Here is a 12,273-nt window from a genome sequence, read left to right as displayed (position 1 = left end):
CGCCTCGGGCTCTCTGCTCAGCAGGGAGCCTGTTTCCTCCTCTCTCTCTGCCTGCCTCTCTGCCTACTTGTGACCTCTCTCTGTCAAATAAATAAAATCTTAAAAAAAAAAATAAGATAAAGGTAACCATACTGACAAAAACAAACAAACAAACAAACAAAAACAAACATAAGGGGCGCCTGGGTGGCTCAGTGGGTTAGGCCGCTGCCTTCAGCTCAGGTCATGATCTCAGGGTCCTGGGATCGAGTCCCGCATCGGGCTCTCTGCTCAGTAGGGAGCCTCCTTCCCTTCCTCTCTCTCTCTGCCTGCCTCTCCGTCTACTTGTGATTTCTCTGTCAAATAAATAAATAAAATCTTAAAAAAAAACAAAAACAAAACAAAACAAAACAAAAAAAACAAACATAAGCATCCTCAGTTGCTAGCTCTGTAGTCTATAGTCTACAGACTACTACTGTAGTCTCTCCTACAGGTTATTGGAGGGTTTTTCAACACAGTTATTTTTCTCTTCATTTAAGCATATGGAGATTTTCTAACAGATATTTTCTCTCATATATTCTCCCCATTCCAAATCACCTTTTAATAGTTTGCTGCAAGAATAACAGTCATCTAATAAAAGTAATATTTTTTCATAGTTATACGAAGCTCCTTCTGATACTCTATAAATAAATGCCACAAGGTAAGAAACATATTTTCCTCAGATATGGCAATCATTAAAAATTGTTCTATTAGCAGGGAGCCTGGGTGGCTCAGTCAACTGAGTATTGGACTCTTGATCTGCGCTCAGATCATGATTTCAAGGGTCTTAGGATAGAGCCCCACATAGGGCTCTGTGCTCAGTGGGGAATCTACTTCTCTCCCTCTCCCTCTCCCTTTGCCCCTTGCCCCGCTTGCATGGGTGCATACTCTCTCTCAAATAAATAAATAAATCTTTTAAAAACAATTGTTCCATTCACTTTAAAATGCCCTTATGAGAAACAAACTGAGGGTTTGGGAGGGGAGGAGGGGGGAGCCTGGTGATGGGTATTAAGGAGGGCACGTATTGCATGGAGTGCATAAACAATAAATTTTGGAACACTGAAAAAAAAAACCCTTATGATGTTTATAAAATCTTCAATTAAGTTGGAAGGTACTGCCTCAAATGTTCTTTACAATTCGCTATAGAGCTCCTTTCTCATTAATTACAAATCACAACAATTTTAATATTTCATATTCTGATATTAAGTTATTAATTCTGATACTATTTCCCAAAGAAGAAAATGTTCAGATTTATGCTAGTGACTACCGTTTTTCACTTTGTGATGAGACTAAGAGTTATTAACATTTGTAGAGTATGTGCATGTGGAAACCAGCTCCTCTATAGGTCACTATATATATAGCATTTATAAACTATAAGCTAAATATATATTCATGTTACATATTCAAAAAGTTAAAAATCAGAACTAAGAAAGCAATCCTTAAAACCTTCCCACCCCCTACAATCAGTATGACTTACTAAAGGCCTACAATGTTTTATTCCCCTGGTTTTATAGATTTTGAATGTGTCAAGTGTGTTACGGGTAAACCTGAATCCCTCATGTAGCAAATGTTCTTTTAGGCTTTGGAAAATTTGCCACTAGGGCAAAGTCTACCTTCCTCTTCATTGGGAGTTTCCCAGTCCCATCTTCCCTCACGGAACATCATGAGGATCCATCCCAACCAATGTTTACAAGGCAGTTCTCTTGGGAAAAGGCAGTCTTGACTCATGTAAAAAGAAAATCTGTTATTCTGATGAGTAAAGAACTGGGGTGGGGTAGTCCCCAGCTACTGGCCAATAAACATGCCCCCTTTTCATTCTTATAGTGCAGAATTTACAAACAATAATTTTGCTGTTAAATTCTGGGTCTTTGGTCTCTTCTGCTAAAATCCTAAGTAAGTTGACTCGGCTGTCCAGTTTTACCTTTCTCATTTTAATACTCCAACAGCGGGCGCCTGGGTGGCTCAGTGGGTTAAGCCGCTGCCTTCGGCTCAGGTCATGATCTCAGGCTCCTGGAATCGAGTCCCGCATTGGGCTCTCTGCTCAGCAGGGAGCCTGCTTCCCTTCCTCTCTCTCTGCCTGCCTCTCTGCCTTACTTGTGATCTCTCTCTGTCAAATAAATAAATAAAGTCTTTTAAAAAAATACTCCAACATCAACATTTCTGACATGAATACATTTTATATCCCATTCTTGTTTGGAGGTCTAAATAAAAGAATATCCTCCATGAAGGTAAATTTTACCTATGGCTCTTAACATTTGTCTCAAATAGTTCTCCAAAGATTGATTTTGGAATTTTAACTTTGAGTTTAGAATAGGTAACCTCCAAAAGATAGTTACTATTTCAGTATATTAGGTAAATTAGCACATTGCTATGGAAGAGCAAAAATCTTCCATATCTCACATATGATCTGCTTTTTCTTTTTTTAATCTAAGACTCTTCATGGTCTAAACCATTTTAATGTATACAACATAAATAGTGGACACTTAGAATCATATTTCTTCCCAGTTTAGAAGTCAAATTCCACCCTTGATATTGCTGAACATCCCTTTTCAATTATCTTTTATCTTGTTTCAATTATCTTGTTTATACCTCTTATAGATAGCCAAATTATCTCTGCTCAAGTTTTGGCTGATGAGCTGTAGGCTCATTTTCTAAAGCTTAAATTGTGGAGGTATAACAACCAGAAAAAATTTGAGTACATGTTTCCTCTCTAAATCATTAGAAATGATGGTTTAAAAGATTCCTATTTACTCTAATATTTATAGGCTCTGAGAGTATATCTCAGGGAGCTGGAATTCCAGATAATAATGCAGCACCCAACTTGGGGTCTATCTACTTTCAGTTGGCATTTGTAATTAAATATCAACACTGTTTTCATTAAATAAAAAAATTTGTAGAGCACAGGTTCTGGGGTTAATAACACTTACTAGTTTTGCATATTTGAGTTCTTATACACCTAGCATTCTTAAGCTCGGATAATCAGATATTCAATATAAGACAGCTAAGATTTCACTCTCTTGCTTACACTCCAGTTTAATACCAGAAATGTATATTGCTGTGAGAAATAAATGAGCCTTGGAAGAAGGCTATGGCATGATTTTAGAAACATCTCCACCATACAACTTGTGGCAAGTAATCCCCTTTCATACATTCCAAGATTATGCTACAATCTCTTTCTAAAATGACATCGGCTATAAGGAGAACTGCCTTTTATTCTGCTTATTCTGCCTGTATGAGCCACTCCAGATACCATGTTAAAGGTCTGCCAGGGATTGCACCAGAAATTCCAAAATTACTCCCTGAACTTGACAGATATTCAAATACACAATGATTAGTTTCATTTACTAATTTGATTTCAGAGAAATTATTATCCTACTGGGAAGTTGGTAGATTGCATGGCCTTAAAAAACAGAACTGTATTTAAGGTATTTTGAGTGAATGGTATCCCCTATAAATATTAAGAAACATAATCTGGACCTAGAATGCCTAGAACCCATGCAAAGACCAGGCAAAAGGCAAAAAGGAACTGACAGATTCAGCTCTGGCTTTTGTCACTTCCACCAATATAATCTTGGACAACTTGTCTAAGCTGTATGAAATTTAATTTCCTCTCTTGTAAAAGGGATTTTAATAGAATTATTAAATGTGAGGATTATACGATGTAATGCATGTGAAAATTTAATAACACCTGCCACCTAGAAATCTCTTGGAACATTTGCTTTTGGGGTTGATTTTCAGTTTTCATTGTTATTTAAATGAAAAGAAGCATTCTTTCTACCTTAACCATTTGATGTTAGGGAATTTGGACTTGGAGAGGTACACTGTATTTATTAGAGTTGATAAGCATAATAACCATATGAAAATGCCTTTGGAAATAACTTCCAAAGCTATGAACTGATAAGACATTTAGGGCTACTATATTTAAGCATGTGTGTGTGAATCCAACCACTAGCTTCGACACGTGGAAATGAAAATTCATGGGTTGCTGACAAGACTCCCTGAATCCAGCACTGGAGATACTCCATGTTAGAAAGTTCCTGAGGAGGCACTGAGATTTATCAAATCCTAACTCAAAAACCATGAGAAACCCTTAGTGTAATAGGAGTTTTCGAGATCCCAGTACATGTCTCCATGTTTGGGATGTGGGGAAAACTCCAAGGGCTATTGATGGGAGACAGGCTTGGGAAGAGCTTTCTAAATTTGCCATTATTCATTTTCATTTTGCATTCTGACTCCTTCCTGATTTACCCACTTCCAGTCCACTGCCAGGGGGAGGCTGCTGTGACATGTGGGCCAGGCTGGGATGGGGAGCCTGCAATCACTACAGGTCTGCGTGTTTCCTCCTCGGCACTCTGCATCCCTGTCTGCACTAAGGAGGTAAAATGGAGCAATGGAGATGCTGATAAAACAGTGTCTGGGGCAAATGAGGCAGGGGGAAGAGGGATTCGGGATAAGTACAGATTTTAACTCTGTCATGGAGCTTCCTCTTTGCACCACTCAATCTACCTGGAACAGCTGCAGCTAGGATAGGGTTTCCCCTTCTGTTCAGGCGTACCACCAGCCAAGATATGAACATGAACTCTCTGAGAAATGCAAGCATTGCAATCAAATGAAGAAAACAAAAACAGAACTATTACTAGAAAAACTAATCTAATAGAACTGAAAGATCAAGATTTTAAAGTTAAAAAAAAAATCCCCTAAGAAGATAAGGACATTTTTGAAACACAAGACTGAAACAAAAAAAGAACCAGTTGGAAATACTGAGAATAAAAAATAAAATTAAAGTTAAAAAAAGTTTAAAATTAAGCTACTGTCCATACTGACAGATGATGTAATAATTTGCTTTGAGAATTCAAGGAGGCAACAAATAATAAAAACTAATGAAAAAGTTCTGCAGATTTGCTTAATGTGAGATCAACATTTAATCTGTATCAGCAATTAATTAAAAATATAAACAATTAAAATAGTGTGATACTGCCACATGTAAAAGCAGATAGATCAATAAAACAGAGTAGAAAATCAATAAATAGACCCCACTATGTAAGGAAATTTTATATATGAAGTAAGTGATATTCAAATCAGTGGGAAAAAATAGAATATTCAACAACTGAATTGGGGTAATTTGGTAGACATCTTAAATAAATAAATTTAGATCAATGTCTGTCCTTTTATCCCAGAGTAAAGTCCAGGTAAATTAAATACTTAAATGAAAAACAAACAAAAAACCCACCAAAGGACCAGAGGAGAATACTGAATTAAAAATAATTTGAGAGGAAAGTGACTTTCTAATCATAGCACTAGTTTTAAAATGTCATTAAACTAAAAATTTCTTTAAGATAAAAAGTAAAATACAAAGGACAAATGGGACTAATGTTTTCCAAATCATATCATAGCAAAGAGCTGATTAATTGAAGAAACTTGGAGATCTTATTTGTTAATAGGTAAAAAAACAACTCAATGGAAAAACCTGGGCAAGGGATTTTGTTAGTTGACATCAAAGGGAATACATACGGATCTTAAACATCTGAAAAGATACTCAATCTTACTCATAATACAAATTAAATCTACCCCAAGATACTATAATTCACACAATATTACACAATATTTGTTAAAGTGTAAAGAAATAGGCAAGCTTGTATATTCCTAGTGGGAGTATAAATGACAGTTATTTATGAAGGACTTTTATGAATTTAGTGACGTGAAATAAATGATAAATGCACATTTTCTTAAACTCAGAGATTTCATTCTAAGAATGCAGCTACAAGTATAATCATACATAGGCAAACTGATGTAGGTACAAAGTTGTTCTCTCCAGCACTGTGTATAACAGAACACAATTTCAAATGATTTAAAATGTCTATCCATAGAGGTCTAAGTCATTTCATTATGGAAAAGTCCAGAAAATGGAACACTGTTCAGTTGTAAAGAAAAAAAACAAGAATGAGGGAAAGTAGGAGGAAGAGAGCAAGAGGGCGAGGGAGAGAGACAGAGCGAGCTCTTAGCGTGTGATTTGAGAAATTACTGCTTGTCAAGTTTTGGTATGATATCAAAGAAGAGTATCTACAATTATCTGGAAATTACATGGAAAAAGCAGTAAGACGTTTACAACAAAACAATGTGTGTCATATACTTCTGTTTATAGTACTGTAAAGGGCAAATGATACATATACATATTTTCTTGTACAGGATTATAATGTCTCTGAAGCAAAAACAAAAAGCTGGTTAATAGTGGTCTCTTTAAAAGGTGGTAAACAGCTTGGGGAGAGAAAAAAAGGAAGATAACATTGACAGTACTGTATCTTGTGTCTTCTGAAATTTGAAGTATGCGATGTCTTACCTATTCAAAAGATAAATAAATTAAAGTAAAAATAAAAGATTGAGGATACAATGTTATTTTTTTAAAGATTTTATTTATTTACGTGACAGACAGATATCACAAGTAGGCAGAGAGGCAGAGAGAGAGGGGGAAGCAGGCTCCCTGCTGAGCAAAGAGCCTGATGTGGGGCTCGATCCCAGGACCCTGAGACCATGACCTGAGCCAAAGGCAGAGGCTTTAACCCACTGAGCCACCCAGGTGCCGCAAGAATACAATGTTATTTTTAATAGTGAAAGGAATTATAAAATATCTAGAAATTAAGTGATTCTAGAAAATATCTAAAAAGTTAATAAATAATGTGACCTTATGGAAAATATTTTTTTAACCAAAAGATACAACAGAAGACCAGTATTTAATGGATGGGACAACATAATAAATTTGTTCTCTGAATTTTATTTGTAAATTCTGTGCAGTTTTCATCAAAATCCAGGACCAGGGGCGCCTGGGTGGCTCAGTGGGTTGAGCCGCTGCCTTCGGCTCAGGTCATGATCTCAGGGTCCTGGGATCGAGGCCCGCATCGGGCTCTCTACTCGGCAGGGAGCCTGCTTCCTCCTCTCTCTCTGCCTGCCTCTCTGCCTGCTTGTGATCTCTCTCTGTCAAATAAATAAATAAAATCTTTAAAAAAAAAATCCAGGACCATATTCTGTTAGATAAATTTATTCTAAATCTATATTTTATTTTAAATTACACATTTAAATACACATTTGGGGCAAATGAGGCAGAAAAACCGATTTTCATTATAAAAACTCAGAGGAATCTTGGAAAAAATATGAAAAGCAGGGGAAATCTGCCAAATATTAAGGCATCTCAAGACAATTTTAACTAAAAATAAATAAAAAATAACCTAGAGACAGAAAAATACCTAATTGGAATTGGAAGAGGGGTCCAGGAAAAAGCTCAGACATATATTCACACTTGAGGAAGCTTTACAAGTCAGAGGGGAAAGGCCAGATTTAGTAAATGGTGTTGCGAAAATTGATACTCTATATAGAAAAAAAATGAGGTTGAACTGAAATGTACTAAGGGCCAAATGTGAAAAGTAACACTATTCATCTAATAGAAGAAAATGTAGAAACATATTTTTGTGACCTCAGAGTTGAAGAAGCTATTCTTAAGAAGACCAGAAAAAAACAAAATGTGAAAGGAAAAATGAAATTGGCTCCCTTCAAAAAAATTTAAAGGCTTCTATTCAACCAAGTACATTACAGGTAACATTAATAGAAAGGTGACAGCTTGGGAGGAGAGATTTGTAATGTCAAACACCAACAGGGGCTTATTTAGTACGCTAGATCACAAACTTCTAGGTCTCGAGACCCCTTTACTCCTAAAAATTACTGAAGGACCAAAAGAGCAAACGTACTCACACACAGCACTGTGAGATGTGTGTGTGTGTGCACACACATATATATATATTATATAGTAAAATAGTAATATATGGAGTATATAATATATATACTTATTGTATTAAAAATTAAAAATGACAAGTTAAAAATACTTAATAGTTAATTTTAAAATAATAATAAAACAAATATAGTTTAACATAAACAACATAATTTTCTAAAAATAATTATATTGTCCCAAACTAAAAATTTACTGAGAGGTTATTTTACATTTTTACAAATCTCCTGAGTATCTAGCTTAAGAGAAGACAGGTAGCTTCTCATATTTGCTGCTGCATTCAATCTATTACAAGATATTTTTTGGTTGAAGTAAATGAAGAAAACGCAGTTTCACACAGATATGTAGTTGGAAAAGGAAAAACTAGTTTAATAACCTTTCCAGATAACATGTATATTCTTTCTTGTTAGGATGTCAAAACTTGACAATCGGAGGGGGAGACGAAGCATGAGAGACTATGGACTCTGAGAAACAAACTGTGGGTTTTGGAAAGGAGGGGTGGGGGGATGTGTTAGCCTGGTTGTGGGTATTAAGGAGGGCACGTATTCACGTATTGCATGGAGCACTGGGTGTGCTGCATAAACAATGAATCTTGGAACACTGAAAATAAAAATAAGGACCTTCAGGGAATATGATTTAAAACAAACAAACAAACTTGACAATAGTTTAAATTTTAGTTGCAGTGTGGAATCTGAAATCTACCAGTGAACTTTTTATATTTGTTAAGTTAAAATCTATCGGTTTATCTTGCACTTTAAATAGATCTCCTACCTACACATGGTTTTGTACCAACATGCAATGGCCATTTGGAAAATATGGTCTTACCGAGCTATGAAGAGTCTCTAAATATCAATACACTTTATTATATAATATCAAAAAGTTACCTTGATTAAGATCACCACCAATTTTATCAGAAAAGTCTTTAAGTATTAGAAGCTCCTGAGCTTAGATCAGTGCTTATATTTTTTCCAAATGTCTAATTTTCACTTGAAATTTCAAATTTTATCACTAGCAACAATGCTGTCAGCTATCTTCCTTAATGATGCAGGGTTACTTTGTTCATTTTCAAGGCAATTTCTGCCAAATATCCAAAAACCAAGTAATGGTTTATCAATTGTTCCTTAAGGTAAACATGGTATTTAAAAGGAGGGGTTGGGGTAACCTTGTGGCTCAGCTGGCTAAATGCCAGACTCTTGATTTTGGCCATGATCTCAGGTTCATGGGATCAAGCTCTGTGTTGGGCTCTGTGCTGGGGTGGAGTCTGCTTAAAATTCTCTCTCTCCCTCTCTCCCTGCCCTGTCACTGTCTCTCTCTCTAAAATAAATAAACAAGTCTTAAAAAAAAAGTCAAATAAGAAGGAGGGGGGCAGTTCAGCTTGTAGTCACACAATCCCCCAAAAGCTTTTCCTTGAGAAAATCATCATATTTCAATACTCATTAGAAGTGCTTTCTGTGTAATTCCCATTGATTATGCACAATATTAAAGACACAACAAGGATTGGCATTTAATAAAATTAATAATCTTAATGCTTCATCAAGGACATTCTTAAATGAGCTGAATTTCTTTAAAATTTTCACCCATGTGTGCATGATGGAGATGGTTGAACAACTACCAGTACCATTTGGTGCTTCTGTCTTGATTTGAGCTAGGAAGCAGAAGTTTTACCCAACTGTTGTTTTGTGGCATCAGTACAATATGAACACAGTGAAAATGGTAAAGAAAGCCTTAGAATTATTATGGAAATAGTGTAGACCTGTGAACCTTCTGAATGGGCTGGGACCCCATCCTTCCAAAAGGGATATGTGAACTCACATGTAATGGAGAAGCACTGATCTAAAATATAAGAAGTGTTTTTACACACACACACACACACACACACACACGAGATGAAGAAACCAACAGAACATGGAGACAAGGATATTAAAGATCAATTCAGGGAAAAGAAAATAGCAATAGCCGAACTCTCACTATAAATTAAATAAATGCGAACTAAAGAAAAGATAGCAATTTATAGCCAACAGACTGGCAAAACAAAAATGTAAGATAGTATCAAGTAATGGTGAAGTATTCCTTTGCTGGTGATGGGAGTATAAACTTGTATAGTTACTTCAATCTGTTAGTTGTTAGCAAAATTAAGCAACCTATTTCTGGATATTACGCCCTGAAAAATTGTTGCCCAAGTGTTCAATGAGAAATGCACACAAATATTTGCTGTAGAATTTTTTTATGTTAGCAAAGAAGGCAGCTTCAGTGACTATCCCTAGAGGTTTTAAATATTTAAAATGTGAAATCTGTGTGCGTGCCTCTGCACACATGCGTGTGTACTCTTGCACACATACAGCCATACTTTCTTAGAGTCAGAAGTGATGAAGCGGATTATACACAGCTGTCTAACGAACATAAGAATGTGTGAAAAAGAACAATGAAATAGGGATGCCTGGTAGCTTGGCTGCTAAGCATCTGTCTTCAGCTCAGGTCATGATTCCAGGGTCCTGGGATTGAGCCCCACATGGGGCTCCCTGCTCAGTGGAGAGCCTGTTTCTCCCTCTCTTCCTCTGCCTGTCTCTCTGCTTACTTGTGTTCTTTCTCTATTTCTCTGTCAAATAAATAAATAAATTAAAAAAAAGAGAGAACTATGAAATATATACAGTACCATTCACCTAAATTTAAAAACACATATAGATAACATAACATCACATGCTTTCCAAGAATTCACTTGTCTAACTCAATACAGGAAGGGCACAGTAACAGGTTACACATCAGCTTTACTGGGCTGAGTTTCTGTGAGGGAAGGGGAATGGGAAGGAAGGTGGGAATGAATAACAATGCAAAGAAATAGACTCATCCTCAAATCAGCACTGGCAAATGCTACTCTAGGTCGGGGGAAGGGATCATGGGTTCCTCCCATTTACTCCTCTCTTCTCGAGGAACATGACTTATGGCCATCTGATGTAATAGCACTGGTTACATACAAAAGGATTTTCTGGACTCATTACCTAGCATAAAATACAGTGCATAAGCATTTCAAGCATACTTATTATATAATAACATACTTAAAATTATTCATGGCTGTAATTTAGACAAAAGTCAGTATTAAATAAGCAATTGGCTTTAAAAGTAGTTGTATGAATAGCTAATTGTTTTTCTCCACCTCAAGCTTGTTACCAGAAGCTTGTGTTGTAATTACACAGTATGTTCAAGTGTGAGTCTGACTGGTAGCTCTTATCACTACATAGCAATAACCCAAATATAAGATGCAAACAAACACAGTCTGCAAAAGGAATTACTTTATTATTTTATTTAACTGAAAAATAAACATTCAGTTTTTTAAAAGTTGTACTGCTTAGGGAGTGGAGGAGGGAGAACTTCTTTTTGAGGAAACTTCAGGAAGCATTTCCTAATTGAAGATTGTTAAAACGTGAACTGAGGCATATTAACATTTTTTTAAAAAGATTTTATTTATTTATTTGACAGAGACACAGCGAGAGACACAGGGAGAGAGGGAACAGAAGCGGTGGGGTGGGGGATGGGAAGCAAGAGGGGGAGAAGCAGGCTTCCCGCTGAGCCTGGGAGCCTGATGCGGGACTCGATCCCAGGACCCTGGAAGCATGACCAGAGCCGAGGGCAGATGCTTAAGGACTGAGCCTCAGTCATAGGCACCCCAACATTTTCAAGAGTTTATTTGAACAAAAATAAATTCAAATGGGGCAGCACCCATCCACAAATGGTTATGAGTGTTCTGCCAATAGGGGTTAGGGAAGAGACTTTTATGCGGAAGAGGCTGAAGCAAAGCAAGGAAATTATTTGATTGGCTATAGCTTAACCAGTTGCATTATTTGGGGAAGCTAGTTAGCTATTTGTGATTGGTTGTCCTTAGGTTTTGATTTCTCAACCTTAACTCATTATAGACTTAGGTTTGGGTTTGCTTACTTAGACTGCTAAGATATTAAAGCCAGCTCAATTTAATGGTCTCCTCATTTAATTAACTTAGTAAGATCAATTAGCAAGAAAAATAAATGCCTGATACATAGCTTATTCTTAGGAAAATCATGTTAATAATCAAACCCTTAGTGGTTATTTACTTCATGATTATCAAGGCACACCCAAGTAGTAGTTTGTGAGTTTCTTTTTTGTTGTTGTTTTTAAACACTTTTATTTATTTATTTGAGAGAGAGAGAGAGAGAGCGAGAGCGAGAGAGACAACATGGTAAGGGGCAGAGGGAAAAGCAGACTCCCTACTGAGCAGGGAGCCGGATGTGGGGCTTGATCCCAGGACTCCAGGATCAGAGCCAAGTCAGATGCTTAACCCACTGAGCCACTCCGGTGCCCCGGTTTGTGAGTTTCTATATAAAAATGCAGATTCAAAGATTAAATAGCAGGGTATTATGTATAGATTACTTACATAATATTTTATAGAAATCATTATGTATACCAATGTTTTCATAATTTGCATAAAACAGGCAATTTGTTTAAATTGATTACTA

At 36.4% G+C, this 12,273-nt stretch overlaps 1 protein-coding gene across 2 annotated transcripts in view; it reads right to left on the bottom strand.

Moving 5' to 3' along the window:
• Nucleotides 1-12,273, bottom strand: part of EDIL3 (EGF like repeats and discoidin domains 3) — a 410,169-nt gene that overhangs the window by 111,292 nt on the left and 286,604 nt on the right. The window lies entirely within an intron of this gene.

This window comes from Neovison vison, chromosome 1, assembly GCF_020171115.1.
Source record: "Neovison vison isolate M4711 chromosome 1, ASM_NN_V1, whole genome shotgun sequence".
NCBI lineage: Eukaryota > Metazoa > Chordata > Mammalia > Carnivora > Mustelidae > Neogale > Neogale vison.
The sequence above is the reverse complement of the archived record's forward strand: the minus strand, read 5'-3'. Positions and strand labels throughout refer to the sequence as shown.